Source organism: Hirundo rustica, chromosome 2, assembly GCF_015227805.2.
Source record: "Hirundo rustica isolate bHirRus1 chromosome 2, bHirRus1.pri.v3, whole genome shotgun sequence".
NCBI lineage: Eukaryota > Metazoa > Chordata > Aves > Passeriformes > Hirundinidae > Hirundo > Hirundo rustica.
The window spans coordinates 104,226,267-104,243,854 of NC_053451.1; positions in this window are offsets into that span (position 1 = coordinate 104,226,267).

Consider the following 17,588-nt stretch of genomic DNA (forward strand, 5'->3'; position numbering starts at 1 on the left):
CAAGGAGGCAGAAAACAAGTCCTGTGGCATTGGCCTGGGTGCTCAATTAAACCGTAGTGGATTTAGTGTGGGGATGAGCTTGTGGAAGGGTCCCTGCCAGAGTTGCCCACCTCCACAGGGCTTGGTTTCATCTGGAGATGCTTTAATGTGTGTTTTGCTGCAAATGGTGCTTGGACTGCTTAGTGCTGAGTTTTCCAGCTGGCACCAGCTGTGTGCCAGATGGGACTCGGCGTGTATTTACACGGACATTTCGAGACTTCATGGGGAAGTTGGTCCAAGGAAGCTGAGTTTTGCCAGTGATGGTGCTGCAGTCAGATCCTGCTGACCCTGACTGGAGAAACTAGCGAGGAGTTCATGTTACCACCCCAAGGCTTTGCCACAGGTAACCCGCTGATATCTGTTTGTTGGTTTCTCTGTCCTCTCAAGCAGAGGAGTTCTGCCATGTTGTCCTTCCCAGAGACTAATAGCGTTAGTGACATTTCTACCGATTTTCCGTAACTTTTCAGCAGACCTGAAATTGGCTAACTGTGTTAGATAGGAGGAAAAAAATGAGATTTATCTTTTCCTGGTTCTGCATTAAAATCTTTAAAATGTCAGCCAGCTTGGCGAGGAGGGTGAGACTTTTCACTTTAAGAAATCAACTTCAGAGTAAAGATTTGTTTCTATGACACAGCTAAAAGGGAATTAACAGTAGGAAATTAATCTTTAAGAGCAGCCCAAAGGATCAGGAGGGAGGGAATTTAAATAATGATAATATTTTAATTTGCTCTAATTTCCAGAGATTCATCTGTTTTTTATAAAACTGGCTAGAACATAGCTGCTCTAAAATGAGTCTTCTGTTTCATGTGTACGCACTATTCCATGCACTTGAATAATATGTTTAAAAGGACACAACATGAGAAAAAAAAAATGGCCAGACTTAGCAATATAGACTTCAGCAAAGTCAGATTAGTCATTTATGTTTTCAGCTGTCTATAAAAACATAGTGGTAATCTGAATTATGTTTTTTCTGTTTTAGCTTTTTCCTCTCATGTCGGTTCAAAAAATACAGTACTAGCAAAGGGAAAAGGAAAAAAAAAAAAAGCTGGCCTTTATGGCTACATTATAAAATTATTAATAAGGTTCCTTAAAAATAAACTTTGTAAGATTACTTTAGACTTCTCGGATGACAGTGATTATAGTAAGTTACCATATTGACCATGGAGTTTAGAGGATACCCACCTTTCTGTAGGCCTAAAGGCTTCTTGAGGAAAGATGCAAGAGTTTAGCTGCAGTGCAGTGTCAGTCATCTCATTATCTTCTCTGATAGAATAAGAAACTTTTTTTTTTTTTTTTTTTTTTTTTTTTTTAAAAAAAACATGGTTGTAGTCTTGGAATTCAAAAAATTTATGCAGCTGCAGGGTGCTCCTTTCATCCCATTCAGGTGAGCCTGTCTTACAATGCTGTGCCTTAGACTTGAATGGGGATTTTCAGCTCGGTTTTCAGGAGCAGCTGCAACAGTAAGGCATCTTCTTAGCTGCAGTGCAGCACAGGTGTACATTAACACTAAATTTCTGTGGTGGCAATATGATCATTAAGAAATTGACTCATGTAGTTTCAAGACTTTCTTCCACCTCACTTTTACCCGTTGAAAAATGTTCACCCCCTGTTTGAAAAGTCTTTCCATGTCACTAGAGGACACTATTGAACAGAAAATGCAGCACTTGAGCACTCAGATGAGAGATTGCCTGTTCCCAAGTGCCAGAAACTTGGAGAGAAATTCAGTTTTCAGCAACTGATTTTAAGTCAGCTTCTCAGGGTTTTGTTTGTTTGTTTGTTTGTTTTCCTACCTGTACAGTCACTTTACTATCCTTACTCTTCTCCATTGGGAAAAACCCACTGGAATCATGTCAGCCAAGTATAAGACCTATTTCCCTGTTTCCTTCATGGCTTCGTGCACTTAAACTATGGTATGTCAGCCTGAAGTAACAGCGTTATTTTGGTTGTGCCAAAAGACATGGAGTAAAAAGAATACTGGGCAAAAGGAATCTCCTCCATGAATATGAGGATGGCTTTCTCATTTTATTTGTCAATGTTACTAATCTCTTTCTTCAGTCCCATTTCTTATCCTTCATTTCAAGATCCAGAGAAAATAACCAAAAGGCTTTCAAAGATTCATCTTGAAAAAAAACTTGTGTCTTTCCTGTGGAAAAATACAACATTTAACATATGACAAATAACAGACACAAGAAATGTCTACTAAACAGAATGAGAGCTGCTGAGTAAAAGTCTGAAGAAACTGAGAGCTTTGACATATTTACAGCAGACTACTCCATCCCACTGGTATTAGCTTGCAGTATGAAACACCTTTAGTTTGGAAACCATTTTGTGGTTTGATGTAACTGTCTGCTTATAGAATCTGGGAAAAATTCCACATGTTACACCCAGTAGACCTTTTCTAAGAAATGTAATAATGTTTCCTCATACAGGGAGGAAGAGATGTGATGACCTAAGGCATGTATTGTTGAAAACAAGGATGTGGTTTTTCCAGTACTGTCCATCTGGTGTCTTTCATAACGCAGTGTTAATATAACTAAGTTTGTAGAAGACCAGAAGCAAAAGCAAATGCTTCAGGGACTGCAATAACAAAACCATTTAACCAGTTTTGTTCTGAGCACAGTAAGATTGTAATAGATGGCTGATAGCCAACACTCAGCAGTGTCAAAGAAAGCAAACAGATGATGAAAATAAATAGAGAAAAATATTTATGCTGAGTTCAAGACATTGAGATTGAAGAAGACATAGATCAAAGGACTACAGAGAACTGCACAAACCTATGCTTTGAAAATCATCTTGCAATCCACTTGTAAAAATATATATTTTGTGGTAGTCTGGCTTTCAGTAAAAAGATGGAATAAATCACTTTGTCTTTATTTTGGTAGTTTAAAAACTGTATGCTATATATGCAACAAATTTTTGGAAGTGACTGCTTATGCACAAGCACTGATTTTCCTGGAAAGCAGTATGGGTTAATTATTCGTCAAGTGAGGTGGAGTGCCAAGATATGGTTCGTGATTCCTTCTTCAGACACAGACCTGGCTAGTTTCTATGTCCTTTTCCTCTCCTTTTAGAGAGAGGCCCTATAAAGTAGCAGTCTTGTGGAGCACGTGTTAGCTTCAAAACTTACAAAACGGCTCAAAGCCACAGCAAATTGAAATACTGTGTGAGCTGGCAGAGGCAGGCCACAGGAAGAAATGAAAAATCATGTATGAAATGCAAAGGGTAAATCAATTTTTGTTACCTCCCCAACCAGGGGAACCCCAAAGCAGCACCTGGCCAGAGACACATAGGCAAGGACGTTGTCCATGCTGGATGATCAAACCTGCCCTTCTGGATTCCTGAAGGTGTAATTTACTGCTGTGCTTTGGTCTTTCCCACACCAAGGCTGGAATTTCAAGCATGTTTGATAGGGTGCCTCTAAGTCTGTCACAGGTCTGTGTTACCCAAACACAGATATTCTACTTGTCCAGCATACAAGGCTAAAGAACAATTAGTATATGTGGTTTTGGCACCCCAGCTGCAAGTTCTTGGGTGTATTTAGAATCTTCCTCACTAATCTTCCATTATTTCCCCACAAACACTGAAACGGAGGCTAAGGAGGAGAGTACAGCTGGATGTTCCCAGAGCATGGTGTGACCCCATGTTGTGGCCTGCACAGCTGCTGGTGTAGAGGACAGTCAGTGCAAAGATGCTCAGCTCTACTCAGTTCTACACTGCAAAGCGTGCTGAGAGTCTGCTCAGGTATTGTTTTTTTTTTCTCTTGGCACAGTTATGTACTGGGCAAAGTGTGGTGAGAGTCTGTTCAGATATTGTTTTTTCTCTTGGCACGCTTATGTACTGGGCTGTAAGAGGATTCTGAAACCTCCCAGCTGATATTTGCAGGGTCATTTACTGAAAATTGATATTCAGACCCTTTAGCTTCCCATCAGATCTCAGCTGGCTAATTTTTGTTTGAACTTCCTCTTCTGTTTTTCTTAATGATGACTGAATCAAAGGCTCAAAGAAATAAAGTAAAAAATAACTGAGAGGAAAAAAAGTAAGAATACAAGATCAGAGAATTCACAGGACCCTTTATAAGTTAGTCACTGGACTACAGAAATGCCATAAGTGCATGGTACATTACCTGATTCTCTTTTTCACTTTATATACAAGGTTATTCAAATAATAAACTCCATGGCCTGATCCTCTCTGTACAAAAGCACTCATAAGAATGCTCTGGTTTGACCTGTGCATTTTCTATGCTCCTTTTGCTCAGTTTGGTGGGTGAAATCTGGGCAGTGTCCCACTGAATAATACATGTGTCTTTTAATAGCATTCATGTGTTGCTTTGTGTAGGCACTGCCAGAAGCCAGTGCTGATGCAAAGCCTGCACATTTGTGACGCCCAGTAGAGACAAGTCTGTGGGACTACTGTGTGCAGGGCTTTGTCAAACCTCTTGAGTGAAGTTGTTCTGGTTTAGGGCAAATTTGGGAGGAAACCTCCAAAGGAGTCCCTCTAGAAAGCAAATTTAACCCACCCCTCCCAGCAGTTTGGGAGACGTAAATCTTTGAGAGAAGTGGAAAAATTTGTTAATTTAACAAGCAAAGTACTCACAAACATGAGAAAAATTAATAATATTGAAGAGTGAAACCTCCTGTTTTTCTGAAGAGATGGCAAATTCAGAAAGTCCTTCTGTGGGTGGGACAGAGTCCTTTTTGTGGGTGTATCCCTGTCTCTCTCTCAGTCTCCTGGGGCTCGGTCCGGTGTCCTGGCTGCAGCGCAGCTTGGGGGGCCTCTGGACAATAGTCCTGATGTTCCTGGACTGAATAACAGCTGAACATTTCCAAAAATGTCTGGCCTCAGCTATCTAAAAAAAATAACTGAAAGCAAAGGAGAGCTCTCTCCTGCTGTCCATGCTGCAGACAACACACTGAGAGAGAGCTGAAGCTCTTATCTCTATGTTTTTGAATAGAGCAGCAAAAAAAATTCCACCTCTTTTCCTTCTCCACCAGTTCGCTCTTGGATCTAGTTTTAAAGGCACAACATTTATTTCTGAGTAAACAGATGAATGGGGATACAATTCAACATCATAAAGTTACCCAGGACAGAAGTGCAAATGACACAGCCTTTAAAGGAGTCAGGAATTAGAGAATAACCTCTGCCGTGCCTTCATTTAGATGAGCAGCTAATATGTGTGTACATCAAAAGCTGCCAAAATAGCAACAAAATAAGGCATTGAGATCATCAGTGTGTTTGGTTTCTACCTCTTTTATAGGCACTGGACTTAATTTTCATAGTTGGCACCAGTCATGTCTGTTTTCTTTCCAGCCTCTTCACTTCTGCGTTTGGTTGGGTTTTGTTTGTTTGTTTTTAAAAAATTCTTACTCTTGGGTCATAATTTATTTGTTAGAAGAGTATTTGTAGATGTTTATGTTTTCTTCTCTGAAATACCCCTGCTTTGTAATGACACTAGCTGCAGAAAGATGTTAACCTATGATTAACAGCTAAATATTTTCAAAAGGAATGCCCTTCTGCACTCTCAAAGCAGTGCCAGCTCATTTAATTGTGCAGTAGACCCCATCCTTCACTTGTGCTTGTATATGAGAAGAGAAAGAGAGGGATCATCCTCCATTACAGATTTAGCTGTGGGATGAGGAGCAGAGAGGAGAAAGACTTAGCTGCCAGATTTATATAACTGGATGCATGCCACTGCAGTCTCTGCAGCATAGGCCACATGCCAGATCTCTTTCTTAGCCTCGTAAGGCAATTGATAAAATCAGGTTAGCTACTGTATGATTCTAAACTTTTCTTCTTGCTGGCTCCCTTTTATCTAATATTTTTCCTTCCAGAAGATGCTGCTACAGCTACTCATAGCATTGCTGACTGTAAAAGTGGCAGAAATAGTGGGGGTTTTTTGTTAGTTGGAGCAATATAACAGTAAAGAAAACCTGCCTAGGACATATTGCCCTTATAGAAATTCTATACTGTTACTTCAGGTTGTGTCCTCCCACTTGTATTTCCTGGCTGGTGTTTAACCAGCCTCTGTACTGATCTGAATGGCTGGTAGAGCAGTTGAGATGCCTGCGTGGTTGTGCAGCACCACAGGCAGTGCTATTGAAAGAACTCAAATTCCCCAGTCCTTTTGGTAGTGCCATGTCTGATGTAACTGGAGTAGGTGACCAGTTCTCCAGAACTTTGAGGTGGATTTGCTTAAAACCCTTTCTTACATTGAAGTCTCAAAGTTCCACAAGATTTTAAAGAGACATCAGATTTTATGAGAGTATACATTAGAATATTTAGCTTTTTTTTTCCTTAAATAATGAAATCTGAAGGTGACTAGAGTTGGAATAAAGGCCCATAATTGTACCTCCTTCAGCCACTGTCACTTCAGTTAGATTCTTTTTTCCTTCAGGTTTCAGACAGCTCAGTAGCTTCCTGGGTTGCAGCAACTCTGTGAAGTCCTCTCTGATCCATGGAGAATTTCTCTTCCATTACTTCAGTGCTTAGAGCATCAGCTCTTCTGCTTTTCCCAACAGTCTCTTTTCTTGTGCTGCAGGCACTCAGTTCTGTGCTGAGCCTCTTCTCTTCCTGTAGTATCTTTTAGACTGGAGCTTTCTCACACTTTAAGTTTGATGACAAGGTAATAGCACAGACCTGATAATAAGTGGAAATATGCTAAAATGGCTTAATTCTGGATAAAAAATAACGGAATTTTGCAAGAACACCCACACTGAAATGAAATGAGGTCAGTCCTGACTCGTGATAGCTCCCATGGCTACATTAAATCTTCTTCATCTTATGTAGGAACTCTTAGCATTCTTCCAGGTCATGATCCCAAAATATGTGGTAGATGGCCCTCCTAAGTCCCATGACAAGATTATTTTAACTGTACTCTTTCTGTGTAGGACTGTTCATGAATAATTTTTATGATTCTTCAATTTTCATTTCCTCTCCATTTGAAACTTCTCCTGATGCTTTCCTTAAGCTAGAGGAAGTTGTCCATCATTTTTCCATTCTCCTCTGTGGTTATAGTTACTCCTACTGTGTAGCTCAATGCTTGCTATGAAATGTTAACTAAGAGTGACATTTTTAGGGGTTGCATGTGGCCCACCTACTGCTGTTTTGAGTCCCTAAGTCTGTTGCAGAATAATCTTGGTATTGATTGGAACAATACTAAGAAGAAATTAATTGCTGATGGGAACACTTACAATGGGACTTTTTTAAAAATGTGTTTTTTACAGGGAAGAAAATGGTAAAAGTCTTTTCAGAAAGGGTATGCATTTCAAACATGGAATTCTAAACACAATAAAATATAATTTATTCTTTAATCTTGATATTCGGAACACAGAAATTTTCAAATGTGTTTCTGGGCAGAGAACTCAATCTTATATCTCGTCCTTGGGAAAATAATTTGCATTGCCAAATATGGTTGCCAAATTATCCCAAATGAAAATTTCTATTATGGAAGTGAAACATTGAGGTTGAATTTGAGCAATAGAAGACCAGAATGGAAATTTACCAGCTGATCAGTAACCACTTGACTGGATTTGCAGGTGCAAATATTCGAAAGTTGCCTGGACACAAGCCCACCATGTCCTCTAGGGAACCCTGCTTGAGCAGGGACATTGGACCAGATGATTTCCAGTGGTCCCTCCCAACATTACCTATTATGTGCTTCTGCGAATTCCATGAATTCTTCATTCAGAACCTCAGCATTTCTGTGGCAGTACGAGCAAGATAACATCTTATTTTCATATTCCTTTTAGAGGAGATGGTTGGCCAGTCTAAAAGTCACCCTGGAGGTGGTACCCAGTTGGGGGTCTTGTTGACTTTGTAAAAGGTGTTGGCCCACTCAAGGAATAAATCATCATGGAGATGTAAGACCAAATTTTAATTGTAATAACAGTAATATTAAAAAAAAAGTCCAGATAAAAATTTACTATAAAACCAGACCATGTATTCATTGAAACCTCTTAAAGTTATCCACATCTTGTTTCACTTTTCTTAAGGGAACTTTTATGTTGAAAATAATCTCAAAGTTGAATTAGCTTGAGAAAAAAAGTGATAGTGTATATTTCAGCATTTCCCGAATGTTGTCCTCTAACTGAAAATAGAGAAATTGTTTAAAATATAACAAAACATACTCTTTCACATAGCTGCATCATTTCATTGATTTATTTAAAATTAGCAATGATCACTCTGAAATAGATAAACCTTTTGAGGGCGTTATATTTTTTGTTTTCTTTACAGAGTACATTTGCCAGCCATCCTTTAGAACATTTTTTTTTCTTTTTTCTTTTTTTTTTTTAAACAGCTTATGATATTAAATCAGAGAACAAGCAATAGTTTTTATATGTAATTTAATTTATTGTGCATTTTATTTTTCACTGGCTTGCATGCAGAAAACGTAGAAGGGTTCAGTTTCACGAAATGGTTCAAAGTTAAGCCCAAATACAAAAACCTCAAATTATATTACTAAACATGGATTAAGAAAAAAGGATAGTCTGGCTCTCAAAGGTGATGAGCATCAATTATAGCCACAGAATTTGTCATCCATATAGTTTAAGGTACTCCATGAATGAGTACCTGTGTAGCAGGTGTGGATTGATCTTGTGGAGAAGTCTGGGTCTTAGCCTTCAGTTCTCGGGGAGAACCCATCAGCACTCTCCAACAAAAACCCCACTATGTAAAGCTCATAAAGCTTGGGTTGCAATGAATTTCTTCACTTTTTACCTTCAAAAGTCCTATTTGAGGATTTTTATAAACAGTTTTAGGGTTGTGTGATTTAGCTTATTTCTGTACCATTTCCTGTCACTTCATTTTATTTAGATGGACACTGCTATCAGAAATCTTGTGACTCAGATTTAGAGTTTGATCTTACCTAGAACTTATGTTTGGCTGCTAAGTAATAACCTGTCTCTCATTTGAGATGGAGGTTTTGATCAGTTCCTCTTGTTCTGTTCCTTTCTGCCTGTACATACACACACATATATATACACTTAAGCTAACCCCAGTAATTATCTCTCTTGGCTGATTATTTTGGAGGTGATGATGTGAGAGTCATAAGCATTCGTTTCTGTAGCGTTATCCTACTCCACCCCCTCACCATGTGTTGAATTGCTATGGTATTTTTGTTCGTCTCTTGTCTAGTCCTCTCCAGTCTTCTCTTTTCTCAACATGGATTTACAAGCTTATAACAAGCTTATAAGATCTAAACCTTTGTTATTTTGTCCTTTCTCCCCCCCTTTTTTTTTCTTCTCTCTTCTAACTGAATGTGTGTTAGTGAAATCAGGGAAAAAGAAAATTGGGCTGCTTGCTTTGCGTTGGTGTTTACTATGAGTCATAACAACAGCTTGGTGCTCTTGAAAACTTTTGTGGTGGGAGAATAAACAGCATGGATGCAGTAGGAGAAACGGCAGAATGTACTGTACTTGCAGTTCTCTGACTCAAGGACATAATTGTGGATGATGGGAATGCATTTTGATAGAGGTTTGCACTTACTCATGCCATGGATATATAAAATTTCTGCTAAGGAAGCAAATCTGATTGCTCAAAGTTTGCCTTGGTTGCATTGAAACTGGACTAACTGGGAAGGATTTTGGCAGCAGCTGACTTTTCATAGAGCTACCTAAAAATAGACTTGGTGTGAGAAGTGCCTTTAGAATCATTGTTTTGACAATGACAGTACATAGAAGTTTAACATGAGATGACGTATTCATCATACCACTCTACAGTTATCTGCCTGCAACTACCCCTATTCAGAATTTGAGAACTGTTTCATTCTTATGCCTGGAATTACCTTGTTCCCAAACTGCTTACAATTTCTTACAGTTATATTAGAGAAAAGGATTTGTCCTCCACCAGTACAGAACTGAGCATATATTAGGATCCTAAATAACTAGTCATATGCTACATGAAATGTATGCTGTCTTGATTTCTAGTTGAACAATCAGCTATAAAACACTCTATCCCCTAGCAAGTGACTGAAACAAACAGTAAAATATGGTACTCAGCCCTGTGGCTGAAAGTCTGTTTATCATGCTGATAAACAAGATTCAAGATCACTGTCTTGATGCAAAGTCAACTGGACAATAATTTTTTGACTTCTCTGTGTTCAAATAACTTAATGCTGTTACAGGCAGCTTCCAAGATTGGTTGCAGTTCCAACATTTGGTGCAGAACTTTGGGAAAATAATGAATACTAGGACATGATGTTAGGCTGTTAGGGTAAGATATGTAATAGAGAAGATGTGAATTGAGACAGGAAAAAAACCTCGGCATAAAGTAGAAGGATACAGCCCAGTGATTTCAATTTACATCTTCCCATAAAACTTTTAAAACTGTTTGAACAAAAATTGGTGACATGTAGTACAAAAAAAAAGTTCACTAGACAAACAGTTCCAATGTTCAGCTCTGCTGGATGGTCAGTATTTGCCAGCTCCATAAGCCATGCCATTTTACTGGCAGTAATTTTTCAAGTGAATAATAGTGTTGGTTGCTGGTCAATCTCAGCTGTCCTTATCTACCAGTGGACAGGCTAGACAGTAAAGCAAGAAGATGGGTGCTGCACTTGTCATTAAAAAAATCCTTTCAGATTGATGGCCATGCAACCACTCTGTCTTCATACAGAACACATTTGTCAGGAATACCGAGGAGCTGCTACTTTTATAGAATAATGATTGTGCATTGTGAAACTGCAGAATTCCACAGTTTTCACAGAAGAGATGACTGCCTGGCTTATCATGATATTCATGCTCCTTATGGATGCAAAAGGCAAATAACTACCCCAAGAAGTGATTTTTATCAGTACCAGCAGAACTGTTATGGGTACCTGGCATTTCCAATTATAAGCAAGAAGTAGGCTGGAGTATTGGCCCAGAGCATGCTGTATTAGAATCTGTTTTCATTAGTAAGACTAAAGAGAGAGAGAGAACTATAAATGTTATTGACCGATTAAAACTCAGTTGGCTGTTTATGTTTCACACCTGGGCATCACTTTAGGAAAAAAGGGAAATAGCCTGAGAGCTGAGATAAGTATAGTATCAAGTTCTGGGAATAAAGGCAATTATATGGATGCCAGAGTCACCCCTGAGTGTGATTGCTGTGAAATGCTTAGAGCTGCTGGGTGGAATCAGGGTACATGCAAGGTCAATGGCTGTGCTAAACCTGCTCTCAGATGTTTCAGTGTTCACTAAATTTTAAACAGAAGAGAAGAAACATAAAGGCACAACTTCTGTCAAAATGGTTCACCTCCTGCATACAGAAGGTATCACATAATTTCTTGACCAATCTTGAAAGATTGGTCTGGGGATAAATTTTTGGACAGTGGTAAACTGTATTCTACCAAAGACCTCAAGTGTCAGTTTAGATTCACAGGTGTTTAAGAGGGGGAATCATGTACCTCTGCCTCTTCTATGATCCAGGATGCAAAACCTCATGCAAGTCCACCATCAAGGCTGTATTATTTTACTTAATGATATACTGTATAGAAAATGTCTTAATTTACATAAAGTGGATAGCACCAGGCATCTCTAGTAACCTCTCCTCAGAAGTTATTTGCCCTTATAATTGTAGGTTTCTAGTCCAGATTTCTCTAATATTCATTATGCTGAGATTTCTATGAAAAGTATCTTTCTAATGGTGGTGTCTCTATACTCTGATCAAGGGGGCTAATTAAACATTCTCTTGGATAGATTAAGTCACTTAGTCACAGTCACATATTTTATGAACATGTGTCGTTCTTGCAGTTTTTCCTAAGGCACTTCCAATTCTTCACTTGCAATGTGGACACCTACATTTGTCACAGCTTTCCATTTGGAACTTCAGTTCAGTCAGTAATTTAACCATGAACCCCAGCATCCTTTTAAATTTGAGGTTAGAGTCCTCCATCCATTATGTACCTCGGCATATGTTCTTTTTCATTAGATTTGTGTTTGGCTGTATTAAAACTGATGTTATGCAAATTAAACTATGTTACCAAGTAGTTTCACCATTCAATCTCTTCTGTTGCCATGATTAATTTGCACTCTGTTGCCCTTCCGTCATCTGCAAATGTTGGTTTCTTCTTCTGGGTTATTCATGAACACATGGATTTACATGAGGGCTCATGGTCAGTTTAGAAGTAATCCCTTCCAGTCTTGGCAAGAAAATGGTCACAGCAGAGCAGTCTGACATTTATAGTTATTGTTGAGATCCATCCATCAACCAATCCTCAATCTGTGTAGTTTATTCCTTTATTATGTGACAAAACTAAATTGTTTATCACAATGTTTTTTTCAAGAAGTTTTATTAACATACTTGCCATTAACTGAAATGAAACACAAATTAACCAAATACATAGTCCCATCAACATTTAACACCTATTTTCCATAAAACAGTGATTATCATTATATTGTGGCTGTATTCTGAAACATTCTCTTTACTGCTTTGCCTGTGATGATAGTGCACTAATTGATACACAGTTAACCAGGTCATTGTCTTTATCATTCTTATATTGCTAGTTCACATTTAGCTTTTATTCTCCAATACTGTGAGTAATTACTATTTTTAGTAAAAATTATTTTCAGTGTGGTACATAAAAACCAATAAAAGATACTAGTTGCACCAGGCAGTGAAGAAACATGAAACAGCACAAATTCCTTTTCTGGAAATACATTGCAGGATGGGTTCTTGTTATGCTGGTGTTTGAATATAATTGCACAGTAACAGGAATGTAAATCAGGAGAAGGCAAGACAAAATGATGTTCCCCTTCCAGGTGACTGTTTCCTTAATTGTCAGTTTTGTTAATGTTTGTAGTGCTGGTTTGGTCACATCCTGCCTCAAATCATCAGCCATGTGGTTTGGAACATTCCAGAATTGGTGGTCTGGAATTGGTCTAATAGATTTATGTATCTGTATGCCAAATAAAGTAAAAAAATAATCACTGAGGGTTGGAACAATTATTGTAGGCTGCTAACCATATGTGAGAACAAAGTGCGTGACTTTCGTATGACTAGAATGAATCAGAGGTAGCCCACTCTGTATTGCAGTGACACTTTTGTTAAATGAATTAATAAAATGAGTGTTTGGAGCGCTTTAGATGGTATTAACCATAGATCTTTTAGACTGAGGGTTGTTTCTGTTTAGATAATTTTGTTTAATGTGTAGTTTTTGGTTCGTACTTTCAAATGCTTAGTGATTGCTGCATTTGAATGAGGCCATAAAGGAAAAAAAAAAAAAAAAAAAGCAAGATACAGGTGCTTTCCAAGTATATGGCTGTCAAATGGAGCTGAAGTCACTAAACATGGCATTTCATTATATCCACTGGCTTACAACGTAAGAATCTATATATAGAAGTAATTAAAGGCTTGCTTGTAATTTCACAATTGTAATTTCCAATGTTCCTCTATTGTCTAATGGGATTTAGACCAGACCCTTATTGTCCTCAGTCACTGTTAATCAATATAAAATTTTATTGCTAAGGAATTAGGAGATTTGGGCTTTTGCAATTTTTAATTCTGTGAAATTTTTGACTATCATTGTGTCTCGGTGACATCATTGTATAAGGTGTATTTTAAAGCCCTGTGTTTTGTAAGCCCCATGTCTCATAATGCAGCAAACATCTGCCAGAGTTTGGAGGACAAAGTGTTTTGAAAATACATTTAGTCAAGTAATTAATAAATATTATCAAATTTATGGGATTTCCAAGTGTTAAATGATCTGCAATTTTTTTTCCTATTATCAAAGTCAAATGCATAAAAGTCACTGGTATGTAGCAACCCACCTCCTCATGAAGAGCAGTCTTAAAAAAAGACCTGCCTGTCAAAAAGGAGGTCTCAAGCCTCTCTTTGTTCCCTGCTAAATAAAAAGTCCAATCCAACCAATATAATCTAAATTTAATGTTTAATTTGGGCCTAATACTCCGTGTATGTTTGTTTAGGGAAAACTACCCCAGTTCATGCATTGCCCAGGTCTTGACATTTGTGTTCAGATCAGTGGTTAGAAGAGGCTGGACTGAGTTTATTCCTGCCTTTGTGTTCAAGGAATTAGGTGGCAAGTAGGGAAGATACATATATGTCATTTATAAAGCAGCTGGAGGTCAGTGATGTGTCACCACTGTTTTAAGCTGGAGCAGCCCTGGCAAGTATGTTGCAGTGTACAGTCCCTGTGCAGGAATGCAGTGCTGGGATAACCTGTCTCCCCGTGTGTTAAGAAGCACTAATCACTTGGCTCACATTTCATATGTTCCTGTGCTTAATATGGAAAACCTGCTGGCTCCACATGTTCCATGTTTTGTGTCTTCATGAAAAGAGAAGTGTAATTGTGTAAGACAAGTATTTGGTTAATCATACTTATTTTCATGTGTTCAGTTTGCCCCTTTACAAAAGAAGTAGTGCTTGGAAATGCATCCCTGAGGTGATGGGAGTCAGAGGGAATCTGTCTTGGGAAGAGGAATAAGGCTATGGGGACTTAGGAAGGGGAAGATAGGAGGAGGACTGATCTCTTGGATAACCTTTATATCAATTATAGACACTCACAATCCATGCTGGTAAATTTTTCGTTTTTCACAGGTAGCTTGTGGGATATGCTTGTGAAAATGTGATGTTTCTAAACACAGCCTTGCACTGAAAAGACTCTACAAAGTTTGGAGGACAAAGGTAGAGGGTAAGGAAGCATGAGAATGCTAAACTCTTCAGGTATCATCTAACAGTTATAGCCAGACCAATAGGTCTTAAATATCCTGACTTTTTTTCAGGTGCCTAGTCCACTAGATGCTACTTATTGAATAACTAGGAGTATAATATAATAAGTATTTAATAAGGTAGTCTTGACATTTAATATGGACTGGTTTATCAGCTTCTTCTGTTGTCCTTTAATGTCTGACACATTAACTCTGTTTATTCTGAGTCTGAATTTTTTAGCTTCAGACCAAGCTGGATATTGCTGAAATAAGTACTTGAGAAAGGTCTCTCTGCATTTGTATTGTGGACATTGGACAGCTCTGAGCTTTGTCAGCACATTTAACATACTCACTTCTAGGTTAAAAAATGAACCGTGTTTGAAGGATAGCTCTAGGTGTAATTTTCAAAGTTGGTCTAACAGCAAATTTTTCTGAGCACTTTTTACCTCTGTCCGGCCTCATATAGTGATGAATCAAGTGTTGCTATGCTGTGTGTCAGATTATTTCCCAATGGATAGTTTAAACTGAGAAGGTTTACCTAAAATAATCAGCATCCTAAATTTTTTTTTTTTTTTTTTTTTTTTTTTTTTTTTTTTTTTTTTTTTTTTTTTTTTGGTGCAAATTATAATTTAGAAGTTTGTCTATGGGAAGCAATTAACAGAGATTGGCTATACCATTCTTGCCAAGAGGAAATGAGAAACAGCATACACTGTTTGTGGAAGACAGTCCTCTGGAAATCATAATTCCATACTGTTCTTGTTGAGCAGGAGGACTGCCTGTAATCTTGCTTGAAATGTGCTTGTAAATTTTATCCATTGATAGCAAAGGCATCCCAGGGTTAACAGCAAGAGAAAACAGCCGGACAGTGAAAGAATGGCTGCCAAGCACACAGGAGAAGGCACTTCAGACTGTGCCACAGGAAAGAATTAAAACAAAAAATAAACCTACTATGGGAGGAAGATATTAAACTCATCGAGGAAGCAGTGGCTTAAGTCTTCATCCAAAGAAAGCAGCCTTTTTTATTCCCCACAAAGTCTGCAGGGCTAATCTATTTCTTTGCTTGTCAGTGTATACTTCTTACAGTTTGCATGTCTATGAATAAAGTATTTTGAGAGTCCCTGTGTGAAAAGTGTTGCCTGGGGTAGGTATGGTAGAATTTTGGGGAGAGACATTATAAGGATTGCTTATGTTTATATCCATTGGGCCTTTAGATAAACTTCAAAGATAACATGTAGAACACTGGTTTTTGAATTCAACAGATATAGATGTACTCTTAACGCCTGGGTTTCGTAGCAGCTTCCCAGGAGGGAATAATCTCTCTGAAGTCTGGTTCATTTGGAGGCTTGAGGAAAGAAATTTCTTGTTTTAAACTTTGCAGGAGCAGACATGAATTAAGGAGGGCCTTTTTGACTCAAAGCACTCTCCACCCAGCCTCTTTTATGATGTATATTAATCAAAGCAGCTCAGGGATCCCCCTCTTTTAACAAAAGATTCTGTAAAAATACCGAAATCACCATTTGTAGAAAGCTCTGTATATAGAAATCTGTATAGAAAATATTTTTTTTTCAGTGGTGGGAAAAATAATCTAATCATATTGTCTTTTGATTGAATTATTTTCTACCCTGCAACTAATAACAGTATTGTAAAACTACAGTTGTATCTCATAGTATGAAAAATTTTTATTATTAACAGTACAGTCAGAGTCTGGTTATGATAGAGTCAGTCTGTTGAATTTCTGGGGAAAAAAACCTTGCTTTATTTTCAGATTGATATATTTCAAGGCTAAATAGATCTCTAAAGTATAAGGCCAAAAAATAAAGTTATGTGTAACCCCCACTTGGAAATTATAGAGATGAAATTGTCTAGTATTTCCAGTAGTTCCTGAGTTATATTGTGTACTCTGAGTACAGTAGTGCACTACAGTATTTAGAGCTGACGGCAATTTTGGCTGGAGTATTTAGTTTTTAATGCAAACCTAAAGGATAATGAAAGTAGAAAAAGCTGCGAAAAGCAAAGAGGAAAAAAAGAAGCAAATTTTGCATCACATAAAATTTGTTTTTCCAGTAGTTACTTAGATAGGTCTGCAGTTAGGATTTCTGTTTTCTATCTCAAAGGGAAAGTAGCATCTAAACAAGACTTTTCACTTCAGGGAGAGTTAATTATTGAACTGATTCATACAACTGTCTGAATACCAGGTGTTCACTGAAACTGCCCTGTCACTCCCCTCCTCAACTGGACAGAGGAGAGGAATTATAATGAAAAATTTGTGAGTTGAGATAAGGATGGGGAGAGATCAGTTACCAGCTGTGATGGGCAAAACAGATTCAACTCGGGAAAATTAATTAGTTGAATTTATTATCAATAAAATCAGAGTTAGTTAATGAGAAAATAAAAGCAAATCTTAAAACCACTTTCCCTCCACCCCTCCTTTTTCCTTGTGCTCAACTTTACTCTTGATTTCTCTACCTCCTTCTCTGCAGTGACTTAGGGGGCTGGGGAATTGGGACTTGGTCATTTCATCACATGTCTCTGCTGTTCCTTCCTCCTCAGAGGAAGAACTCCTCATTCTTCTCCTGCTCCATCATGGGGTTTCTTCAATAGGAGACAGTCCTCCATGAACTATCTTAGGGGAGTCCTTCACACAGGCTATAACTCTTTACAAACTGCTTCAGCATAGATCCCTTCCATGGGGGCAGTTCTTCAGGAGCAGGTTCCTTCACTGTTGATTCCCCATGGAGTAACAGGTCCTGCCAGCAAACCTGCTGCAGTGTGGGCTTTTCTCTCCATGGGCCATAGGTTCTGCCAGGACTCTGCTCCAGCATGGAATACCTATGAAGTCACAGCCTCCTTTGGACATCCACTTTCTGCAGCATGGGGCCTTCCACACAAGGCAGGCTCATATTGGCTGCA